The following is a 12551-nucleotide window of genomic DNA, read 5'->3' as shown; positions in this document are numbered from 1 at the left end:
CCTCTTGCTTATTGATTCTCATTTCCTCCTTTTTCACATGCAAAGTGCAAAATACTAATCTTCACATGTTTAATTGCTCTCTCTGAACACTGGACTCATGCCAAACTCTGTCCATTTTTTTTCCTTTATGATTCTGGGACATGGTGCACAGCAGAGAATAAAATGAGGAATTATCATGAAGACAAATAAGGTTATAATGATCACTTGAGCCAAGAAATGAGAAGAATTCTAAGTAAGGATAGTGATTAGCCTGATTTTTAAAAGGCCATGTTAATCCTCAAGTCACTTTATGTGAATTTATTCAAGGAGCTTCCTCTTTGCTTAATTTTTACCAATACTCATTTTAATGGATGGGCCATTTTAGAATAATATAATATTTTCATTTATTAATAATTATCCTTATTAAATAATATTGCTAAATATGCAATTAAAAATATGGATTTTATAATATAAAAGCATTTTGAGATCGTTATCAATAGTGTCAAAAATAGTGACACTGGGTACGGGGAGGGGGAATTGGAAGAAAGTGGTCAAACCTCCAGTTACAAGATAAATAAGTTCTAGGGATGTAATGTACAATAAGACGACTATGGTTAACACTGATGGATGATATATAGGAAGGTTGTTAAGAGTAGATCATAAGAGTTCTCGTTATAAGGAGAAATTTTTTTCTTTTCTTTTTATTGTATCTATACGAGATGATGGATGTTAACTAAACCTATTGTGGTAATTATTTCACACTATATCTAAATCAAAACATCATACTGTACACTTTAAACTTATCAGTGATATATGTCAATTATTTCTCAATAAACTGGAAAAAAGATTTATCCTAATATCAATATTGATCATTATCAAACAATCAATTATCAGTAAAATCATTATCAATAGTTTCTTTTCTTTTGTTGCAGGACAGCATTTTACTGTATAGATATATCACAATTCTTTTATTTCTTGATGGACATTTGGGTTGTTTCAAGTTGTTTTGGCTATTACAAATAAAGCTGATATGTAAAATTGTGTAGATAGAAAATATAGTGGTTCTATGCTAGTTTCATGTAAATTAACCAATTTAACCTTCACAAAATCTCTGAGGAAATCCTATTATTATATCCATTTTATAGATCAGGAAACTGGGGCCTAGAGGGGTAACTTGCCAATAAGTGGCAGAAACGCTGTTACAATAGAGACAGTATAGCTCAAGTCACTCTTAACCACCATGTCCTACCATGTAATGACAACACCTTGCATTGTGTGATGCTCGGCAGTTTACAAAATTCTATCACATGATCTTCTCACCAAAACCAAGAGATAAATATATCCATTCTCAGGATAAGTGGCTGAGACTCAGAAAAGTTAAATAATCTTTCCAGAATCTAATGGCAGAGACGTGATAAATCCAGGACAAGAACTCCAGTTTTATCCCAATTTGTATTCTTTTTTCTATTCTCTGTTTCCTATAAAATAGGTTAAAATTATCCACCTGTGAAATGCATGGCAATAGTAAAAATTCCTGTTTTCTTGTCAAGCAACACTGCTTCCTTTAAAATATCCAGAATTTATTTGTTACATTTAAGGCTCATTTTTTTGCATGTATGAAAGACATTTGTACTCTAATACTGCATACAAGTATTAGTTTGGGAATAAAAACCTGTTACAAGAGCAGTGTTTTTTGTGACCTATTATAATTCTTTATCAATTTAACTCATCATATGATGTGTGATAAATACTAGAGCACTGAATAAGGAGTTAGGAGATCTGGCTTTTGGCCCTGGTTTTATCAGTAACAAGTGAATCTGGATGAGTCGCTTAACTGCTCTAGGCTTCAATTTCCTCATCTATACAATGAGAGGACTCTCCAAGTTCTCTACAGCTCTAGGAATTACAATAAATCAGGATGTCCTTACAGGACACTTTCCACAAGCTTTACTAAGCCTGTGGCAAGCAAAGAGAGAAAATTATACAAATCTTATTCAACAGGGAAGTTTTAAAGACTGTATGGGTAAATTACAGCGTATCCCCTAGGAGAGGGGAGATGGATGTTGCTAATAATGCTCTGAGCTCTTTCTGTGTTCCACACAGTGTGCTAAATGTTTTCACATGCATGCTTTCTTGTCACACAGTTCACAAGCACCCCAAGAACTCTAATCAATTCACCTGGAAATGTTGACTAGGTCCTGCTAAACCTGCTCCTTCTATTGCCAATGTTACTTACACATTCAGTTAAAATATAGCCAAGGTCAGAAGCCAGAGTCAGCAAGTACGTAACTTCAAAAATTATGTGTATATATATATATATACATATACATATACATACACACACATATATATAAAACAATAGATTCATTCCAAATCCTCAGAAATTTCACTTAAGAACTTTAAACAATTAAAAGTTAACAGAAAAGCAAAATTAATTTTGAAAACTGTAAAAACACTGTGATGTCAAAGTAAAGCTGAGCATATACTTGCTCTGTAACATGCATTAAAACCCCTTACATTGGTTCTCTTTTCCCTAATACAAATGTTATTGCAATGTGTTGACACAAATTATGTTTAAACTTGTTCTCTTTTTTAAAAAGCCTTATGTTTTGTGTTAGGAGAGGACAGTTGTAAAATTATTAACCACACATTAGGCTCATACTGATTTCAGAGGCTATTAAGCAATACAAACAGCATCTTGGTGGTTGGGAATTAGCCTCAAACACAGCATATTCCATAGGCGTTCATCTTTACAATCTGCTTCATACTGCGTGCAAAACACTAGAGCTATAAGCAACAGAACTGTTAGAATATCAAATGAGGCTGATATGATAATACATATTTCACAGGTATGAAGAATCAGAATGAATCTCTTCAATGAATAGATGACATTTGGCTTTCTCAACAATAACGCGTGATCTTTATGGAGCATCTACTATGTGCCAGGCATTGTTCTGAGCAATGGGACTATCATGGGCGATATTATACCATTCTTTTCTTTGGAAATAACATACCAAGACCAAGATTTCTTGTGTTATTTCAGATACATATTCAGGTTTAGGTATTCAAAGGGAGCCAACTAAAATATTTCAACAAATAAAATCTTCACCACTTCTAGCTATCCAAGAGTAATACAGTATCTCTGGGGTCAACTGAATATGCTGACCCTTATTTTTGGTTTTTTTTCCCTGTAGAGGTCTGGAGCCTTTGGGTGTTTGTGCTTAAATATTTCATGCCTGCACATTCATAAGTAACACAAATGGTGCTAGGGAAAGACAGTTTTTTATGTTATGTTCAAATTAAACTACAACTGGTTTTAAAAAAGAGCTTTAGTCATGTGGGCTAGAATTGATAAACTCAAAATACTCAAGACAAAAATAGGTTAGCACACATAGGTGTTTCCTCAGTGTAGATTTAAGAATTCACACCAAGCTTACAGTCATCAACAGCAACAACGCCGATAGAAGCTAAGCTAGGATTACACACTGGTCTGAGCTCAGTAGAGCAGGCATTCTGCAACGGTTGTGCATATTTTCTTCTTCTAAGCCTAAATGCTGGGAAATAGAGGTAGAACCCATAACCAGTTGAAATGTTGAAATTCCTGGTTCTTTCAAGGATTCAGCTTTGTTACCACACTGATGAGTGTGATGTACTCTCTGCAGAGACCAGAACAAAAGGAAGCCAGGTAAAATGGAGGGGGGGAATAGTTTAGTTGGTCTTAAAGAACAGTCTCAAACACACTTATAAAGTGGGGTGAAAAAGAAACTCTTGAGTATTAGAGATTTAGAAAACTATGAATTATTTGACTAGTCACCAACTTACAGACAAGGCATATGGATTCCAATTTGTGATCCTAGATTAATTCATATGTTGCATATCTCAATTCACTTTCATGCGCATAACCTAGTATTTAACTACACTAGTCAGTCTTTGATAACTCTTTTTATATTTGGATCGATGTTTTCATTTTCAGCAACACTTTCTACTTAAAACTAAAATAAAATGTGACAACTGTTCAGAAAATTTGAATAGGCATTGTACTTGAAGAAATACTTGCAATTTCTATTTAATAGAAACTCAAAATCAGGCAGGATCCCAGTAAGAAACAGAATTCACCCCAGAATCAATGAAAATCAATGAAGACTCAAAAGCCTTATAGAAGTATGGGCAGGGATAAAGAAACAAATAAGATACATAAGGTGCTTAGAGACAAGCGATCCATGTGAATCCGTTACCACCCCCAGGACTAAAGAGACAAGGGGAGGAAATGGTGGTCCTGGAACCCAGTGAAAATGAGAACCATGAAGAATGAGCCTCCCAGAGGGAACCAGACACATGGAGGAGTGGAACTACTGCCAGACTCAATGCCAAAGCAGAGAAGGAGGCAGGAAGAAATACCCCAACCTCTTGCCCCTCAGGTCTCCTGCCTCTGCCTCCTATTAGCCAAACCCAGCAAGATGCCAGAACCAGAAGCCAAACCCAACCTCCCACTGGCCAAACCCAACCAGAAGCCAACCAGCAAGAAGACCAAGTGATGCCTTCAGTAGGAGGCAACTGCCCAAGGAAGACAGCAGTACAGAGAGGGATAGAGAACGGATTTGACGGGTGTAGGGATGCAGATGGAAATTAATCAGCACACCCGGACAGCCGCGTGCCCTTTAGATTTAAGACAGGAATTGGAAAAGTAAGCAGGGTGCTTTCTGGAGTTCACCACGTGACAACAGCATGAAGAGAAAAAGCATTCAAATTCATTCCCTAAGAAAGCAGTTGTTACAAAGCTATTACAAGATGGCCAATTTAAACCCAAAGCTCCTGCTATCTGGCCTTTTTCTCTGCAGAAAGGTATGATCCTGTCTTCTGGAGTGAAGAAGAGAAGTATGAAGTTACATTTCTAAAATAATTTAGACTTGAAAATTATTATTTTAACAGACCCTATGATCCAGCTATTCCATTCCAGGTATATGCCCTTGAGAAATGTGCATATAAGTGGAGCCATGTACAGGGATGTTCATTCCAACAGTACCCATTATAGGGAAAATGTCAACCCAGATGTCTTTCCACAACAGAATTCATGTGGTAGGTATATTCACACAATGAAGTACTCTATCATGATGAAAATGAACAGATTAAAGCAATACATAGCAACATGGAAAATTCTTACCAACTCTATGTGGAGCAAAAGAAGCAAGATGGAGACAAATACATTAACAGCAATGGTTCTATCTTTATGAAGTTTAAAATCTATATTGTTTAAAGATATATTCATATGTAGAAAAAGTATAAAGAAAAACAAGGAAATGATCACAATAAAGGCCAGCATAGTGGTGGCTTCTACAGGCAATGTGATAGGAAAAAAAGAGACATGGGGGGGCTTCTGACATTCTGGCAATGTTCTGTTTTTTGACTTGGATGGTGTATTAGTCGGCTTGGGCTGCCATAACAAAATACCACAGAGCAGGTGGCTTAAACAGCAGACACTTATCTTCTCATGGTTCCGGAGGCCGAAAGTCTAAGACCAAGGTACTGTCAGGGCTGATTGAGGCCTCTTTCCTGCCTTAGAGGGCTGCCTTCTCACTGTGTCCTCACACGGCCTTTCCTCTGTGCGCTTGTGGAGTGGGAGAGAGCTCTCTGTGTCTTTTCCCCTTCCTATAAGGACACCAGTCCTATTGGATTAAGGCCCCACCCTTACGACCTCACTTAACTTTTATTACCTCCTTATTGGTCCTATCTCTAAATACAATCACACTGGGGTAAGGGTTTCAATATATGAATTTGGGGAGGACACAATTCAATCCATAACTGATGGTGTTTACATGGATGTTTGCTTTATATTTATTGACTACAGTGTATGTTTATTTTCTGTATTTTTCTATATGTGTATAATATTCACAATGGAAATGTTTTTAAAATTATTACCTGAGTTTCTTCTACTTGAATATTTTGAGTTTTACAATGAGGAGCCTTCTTGGTAATTAGACAGATAATTCATTTCCAGGAAACTTTGTGCTCTGAAATAATTTCCTTTGGCTCCTAACGTTTAATTATAACACTCACCGGATATAATAAATTAGAAGGAAAAATCCAAAACATTTCGTTTCTGCAACCTCTTTGGAAAAGACATCTTAGGTGTATCTCTATCAATGAAGACAATTTGTCCCAGAACACATGCGCCAAGCATTTGTTTTTGGAAGGAGATACAGCATAAAAAATATAACTGCCCGGTTTGATCTCAGAAGAGAAGAATTATAGTTTGGAAACAACATTAATTAATAATTAAAATAATATCAATGTGCCAAAAAATATATAAATTTGGATTCTGGGTGACTTTGGACTTAAGGATTTATCAGGGTAAGGGTCAAGGTTAGTGATGAGAAAGTGATGTCCTCAGGGACAGAGGAGTGGAGAGAAAGCAAGTCTAGAGGAAGAGGAAAAGAGCCTACTGAAATTAAACGTACCTTTATAAAATAGAGTTCAAATTCGAGCTGTGAAATAATTCATCCAAAGAATAATCTAGTCTCAATATAAAGTATTTGATTTCTATTCCTTGAAATTCCATTACACCTTGGCATTACTTTTCTTTCGTATGCCAGCATGTTGGAGATGACACTTATCATAGGTAATAAGAAATATTTAAATGATAATTTAGGGGATTTGAGTATTATCCTTTTCTGCCAATTTTCTCTAACTTTTCTGTATTTTTACACAAAATGTGTTCTAAAGCTGTATTAAGGCTCTCTTCCTCTGTCAAACTCTTGTTCCCAACATATTTTCCTCATGACCTGAAATGTTTCCATGTTAATTATGTTCTTATACTTGTTCATTTTTCCTTTTAAATGACTTTCCCTGGAGCCTCCTTGCCCTTCCTGGTTAGCACATATTAAGGACTCGCAGAACTGAAGGACGTAGGAATTGTTGCATTGGGGTGGGGGTGGGGCAAGGAAACGGTTTCTTCTCTGTCAGGTTGGGTAGTATTGTTTCTAAACTATTCTGAATGGATGCAGACCCCACCAAACTCAACCTGCAAGTAGAATTGAGCATTTAAACACCACTGATTGTGCTTCCTCACTATTTTTAGGTTACATCTCTACAACATTCCTCAATTATTTTGCAAGTAGAAGAAAAACAGGTGGCGCTTTTGATACGGTTAGTATTCAAGTTATTTCAGCATGTGTTAAATAAGCTCTCTATTATTTTTCAACTATTTACAGACATCCCTAAGTTTTTGACAAGTTTTTTTCACCCTCAGGAATAATCCATTTGCCTGCTCTCTGACTGTCAAGTAGCTAGAAAGGACTGAGGGATGGCCATGCCAAGGCAATTTTCCTACAAATGGTATCATCAGAGCAGGTCCCTAGGCGTAGATATAGGAATGACCAAAATACAGTTAGGTAGCTAAGAGTTGTAATTCAAGTTTCCTAAAAGATCTTAACAACTAGAAGCCAAAAATAAAACTCTAATTATAAAAGAAATCAATATAAATTTTCTTTAAACTTCCAGAATAGAAAACTGCAAGGATATGGTTCCATTTTAACACAAGCCCTTAAATCAAGTGATCTCTAAGTCCAAGTAAATAGACGAATGTTTCATTCAAATCTTATTTCAAATATCACCACTAAACTCTCTTGCATGTTGCAAACTTACTTAGAAGTGGGAAAGGAAGGAGGATACAATGAAAAGAGAACGGGAGCAAGAATTAGAGTGTCTAGTTCTCATCTGCTCCCTTAGCTACATGTCTTTGGGTACATTTAACTCTCGATCCTCAGGTTCTTCATCTGTAAAATGTGGGTAGTAACACACAGTATCTGTCAGACAGGATTATTTTAAGAATCAAGTAAAATTCCTCTTAGCCATCTTAGAAGCCATCTTAGAAGCACCATTCAGAATAGACACCACAGGGAAAGGATGTGATGGCTCAGTCCAAACTTCAACCAAAGGGCAAAGAGAACCAAAGATAATCTGTCCATGTGTACACAGAACCCTATGCCCCCTGCCTTCCAGAGGATCTTGTCCTGCCAATGATCTCTGCTTATAATCTTATAATCTCTCTTATTTTTCACATGGTTCCCTTACCTCCAAATATTGGTCAAATTACCTAAATCCTAAAACAAAGAAACAAAACAAAAAATCTTCTCTAGGCATTGCCTTTCTCTTAAGGCATCACCTTAGTTCGGTCTTTTCCTCCCCTGCCAAACTTGTTAAGACTCTATATTTACTCTATCAATCTTATTATCTCCAGCCTATTATACTGAGATTTTTGCCCCTCTACTCTAATGAAACCACTTTTACTGGATCATCAACTACCTCCTATTTGCAAGATTCAGCAATATTTTTAAGGCTCATATGTTTGTACCTGACACTTAACACCCCCTTTTTATTTAAACCAAGGGTTGGCAAACCACAACCTGCTCCCATTTTTATATGGCCCATGAGCTTAGAACAGTTTTTTTCATTTTTAAAAGCTTAAAAAAAATCAAAATAAAGATATTTCAACTTACGAAAATTATATCAAATTCGAATATCAGTGTCCATAAAGTTTTAACAGAACACAGCCACACCTATTTGCATGTCTATGGCTGCTTTCGCACGTCAGAGGCAAAGTTGAGTAGTTGCCACAGAGGCAATATAGCCCGAAAAGCCTAAAATATTTACTATCTGGCCCTCTGCAGAAAAAGTTTGCTGATGCCTACTTAAAACTCCCTCCAGCCAAGGTTTCAGGATGCTTTTCCTGGACAAGCTCCTACTTCTCTGCTAAGTTTTCCCAGAGCTGTTGTGAAGATTAGATGAGACAAGTACCCAAGACGGCATCTGTCTCACAGTCTGTGTTCAAAGCAATGTTAGCTCTCTTGTCTGTTGACTCCTTTCCCTCTGTCTATCCCTCAGATGTATACCCTCAAGATTTCATCTTCATTTCTGTCTCCTTTTCTCTTCACACTCTTTCTTGTAAACCTCATTGCCTCCCAGAGCCTCAAGCATCGTGTCCACACTCATGACTCCCCAAACCACATATCCCAGCCCAGCTCCTGCTTTACTTTGATGCCCTTCAAGAAAGCAAGCTGAGCATATCCAAAATTAAACTCCTCCTCCCTCTAAAACACGTTCCCTTTGGTATTTCTGACCTCAGTTAATAGCACTGCCATCCGCCAGCCTCCCAACCCAGAAATCTCATCCTTTCCTTTCTACCTCTCTCTCACTCTTCATATCCAACTAGTCAATGAATCTTTTCCACTGCATTTCAGAACCTTGTCCCACCATCCAGAGAGACACCACTTTAGTTTAAACTCTCTTCATTTCTCTTCTGGAATTTTTAGTTCACTTCCTGGAATTTCTAACTCAGCAGGCCCACAGTCTGCTCCCATTTAGATCCATCCTCTACATTTCCACCAGAATTACTTTTCGTCTTCTTCCAAAACACATGGGATCAGGACTTCCTGCTCAACGACCCTTGTGACTCTCACTACCCACAGGATAAGTCCAAATACTTGAACCTGGCCTTTCACAATCTTGCCCTCACTCATCCATTCATTCCTTTAACAAATATTTATTGAGCATGTACTGTGTGCCTAGTGCTATGCCAGACTATGGGTAAAACAGCAAATAGGATCAGCACAGTCTCTGCTTGCTGGGGGAGTCCAATCCAGCAGAAGAGACCAAGATTAAACAAAGAACCACTGCATTTCCCTTCTACCCATATTGGAAAAGGCACACTGTCATAGTGCCATCTGCACATGCAGTGACCCCTGTCTAGAATACTCTAACCTTCAAGGCATGGTTCAAATACCTCCTCTGGTATGGGAACTTTCTCCAACTTGTGGCTATCAGAGTAATTCCAGCCTTCTCTGTATTCTCTGAGCATCTCTCTATTCTTTAAACACAGTATTATACATTCCTGCTACTCTTATGTCACTGGATTGTGAATATCTTATATTCGTGGACTAAATTGATTGCTGCCCCCAGGCCTAATCTAGTAGTCATCATAGGTGCTTTCCTTAATTAATTGTGACTAAAGGCCAAAAACCTGCTTATATATACACTATAATAATAAGCAATATTTTAAAAAATCAAATAGTAAAGAAATACGTAGAGCGACAACATATCTTGCTCATGGATAAGTAATATGAATAAAATAGTGCTTTATTTGCATGTTTAAGTAATTAATTTTAAAAAATTTAACTTTTACATTTTGTTCATTCAGGAAAAGCCAAATGATTTGCCAGTAAAGGCATAGTTAGCTGTTTAATGCTTAATTTTTATCTGCTAATTTTGTTTCTTATTTTAATATTTTCAAAGTATATTTTAGTGAAATATAAATCTCTTTGCTAAGAAATATTTGAGCAAATTATCTTCACAATAAGATATTTGTTTTATATGAATAATATATTTACATCCTGTAGATCTTCAAGGCATAAACAATGACAAAATAGAGAATGATGGATGGGCTGCAGAAAGAGTCAAGAAAATAATTATAATAATAACTATTCTAATCTTTCAGATGTGCCGAAAGGGAGATCCAGGAAATTACCAAGCAGTTAACATCAATACTAGGAAAGAATCAGAACAAATAACAATAGAATTGATCAGGAAGTACTTAGGCAAGAGCAATTTAATGAGCAACTAGCAGTATGAGTCCATGTAGAAAGATCGTGGAATACAAACCAGAAAGTGTGAATACAAGCAGAGTCAGCCAAAGGAACCTGAATTTGTGTACCAAAATTATACCAATTGCCCTGTGGAAAAGTGTCTTAAATTAAAATAATCCTATAAGTAGAAATATAAAACCAAGTTTTGGCTGATATACTAGAAAAGACAGCACTTAATTAAAAAAACTTGCTGTTCAGATGACACCTTCTACACAACCACGCCTCCACCGCTGGCTCAAAGTGGTGCGTATGTGTGCCGATGGTACTACTTCAATACTCTTACTCCAACTCTCAACACGTGATTGCTCAAACCTCGCTAATAAGTGCTTTTCAAGCCAGCCAAATATAGACTGCTTATGTAGGCTGTCTTTGTGAATGCCTCAAGCATGAAAACTAGTGTGGATAAAATGCTGACCAGATGATAGTTATTAGCAATCCAGGGGCTGCAAGTGAGTGCATCAAGTTTCACTTTTTTAAGGATAATTTGCTAATGTGTAACAAAGTATTTGGACTGCAGGGTCAAGTTAAAGATTCTAAATGGACCAGAGGAGTTCATTAACTTCAGTAGGAGTTGTCTCTACCCTAATGGAGCTCAGATCAGCTATAAACATCTCCCCTCTGTCAAAGACATGCCTTCCACTGATTAAGGAGGAGCCGTCTGCTTGGACCAGGAATCATGCAGCTCAGTCAGTAGGGCAGCAGTGTGCCCTGGGCCAGCGGGGGCGTTCTCAAGGTGGCCAGGTGCCAGAGAAGCGTCAGCCAGGCGGACCTTCTGATATCATGACCCCTGTGGTGTGTAAAGAACAGCCAGCATGATTGTGTGAATGAACCATCTGTAAGTAAGGGGCCACCCACCAAAACTGAACCAAAATAAGAAATAATGGTGGAAAATGTTTGGATTGTATTCTGAGGACAAAGGGAATTTAACTAAAATTGGGACAGTAGAATCTCCTTACCTTTCCTCAGCCAGTTAAATTCAAACACAATTTTGCAAATGTCACCCATTTTTCTAGAATTTTTTCTGAAAGCCCCTTGAGTTCTTTATATGGGTATCCTCTTTGCCATCCTAAATACCTACCTTGTTCTCCCAAGGACTTCACTTCTCAGCACCTCCATTTTTCAGCATTATTATTCTTTTAACTTCCTTCTTTTAAAGTTAAATATTTAATAAACTTATATAACTCTTGTGTATGTCAGTTCCTCCATACAGAGCATGAAGTATTTATTCAATGATTAACAATGATGTTCATAGATTTAAAACATTCACACATTACAACATTCTTATCGGGAATTTCATTTGTGTAGTATTTTTTTGTTCTTTCCTATCATCTATCAACATTTCTATTGGTAAACATAGTAGCTTTGCTTACTTGTTTAATTAATTAATTCACAACGATTAATTCAATACTAAATTGATCCATCATCATTTACTGCATCTGACTTCATCTCTAAAGCTTTATTCCTATTAGTTTGCTCCTCTTCCCTAGAGAACATTTAGATAATTTTAAATATTTAACTCAGAGCTAAAGCAAAATATAACTTAGAATAATATATTCTGCTTTTTAGCTTCTTCCACGCCTCTACAAAGCATTTCCCATTCACCAGCTTATTGGCTAATACCCTTGGGCTCTGGTGAGTTACAGAACCTTGCCAATGTCCATTCTCCATCTTATAAATGAAGATGATAAGGAATAGTAGAAATCTTGTCTGATTAATGATCTATGAAGTTTATAACTTTGTTTTTTTAAAGAGGTTACATTTGTGAAAGGTAGAAAATAAGAGGAGTAAAGCAGTTTTTTATTCATTCTACATACATGACAGTATATACTACAGAGTATACATGACAGTGTACTCTACAGAGTATTGAAATAAATCACCTGAGACATAGACCCTCACTATAGTACACAGCATTGTAAAACTCCGTTACACTTAACG

The sequence above is a fragment of the Ceratotherium simum genome, chromosome 5 (genome assembly GCF_057802395.1).
Source record: "Ceratotherium simum simum isolate JZ-2026a chromosome 5, ASM5780239v1, whole genome shotgun sequence".
Classification (NCBI taxonomy): domain Eukaryota; kingdom Metazoa; phylum Chordata; class Mammalia; order Perissodactyla; family Rhinocerotidae; genus Ceratotherium; species Ceratotherium simum.
The sequence above is the reverse complement of the archived record's forward strand: the minus strand, read 5'-3'. Positions refer to the sequence as shown.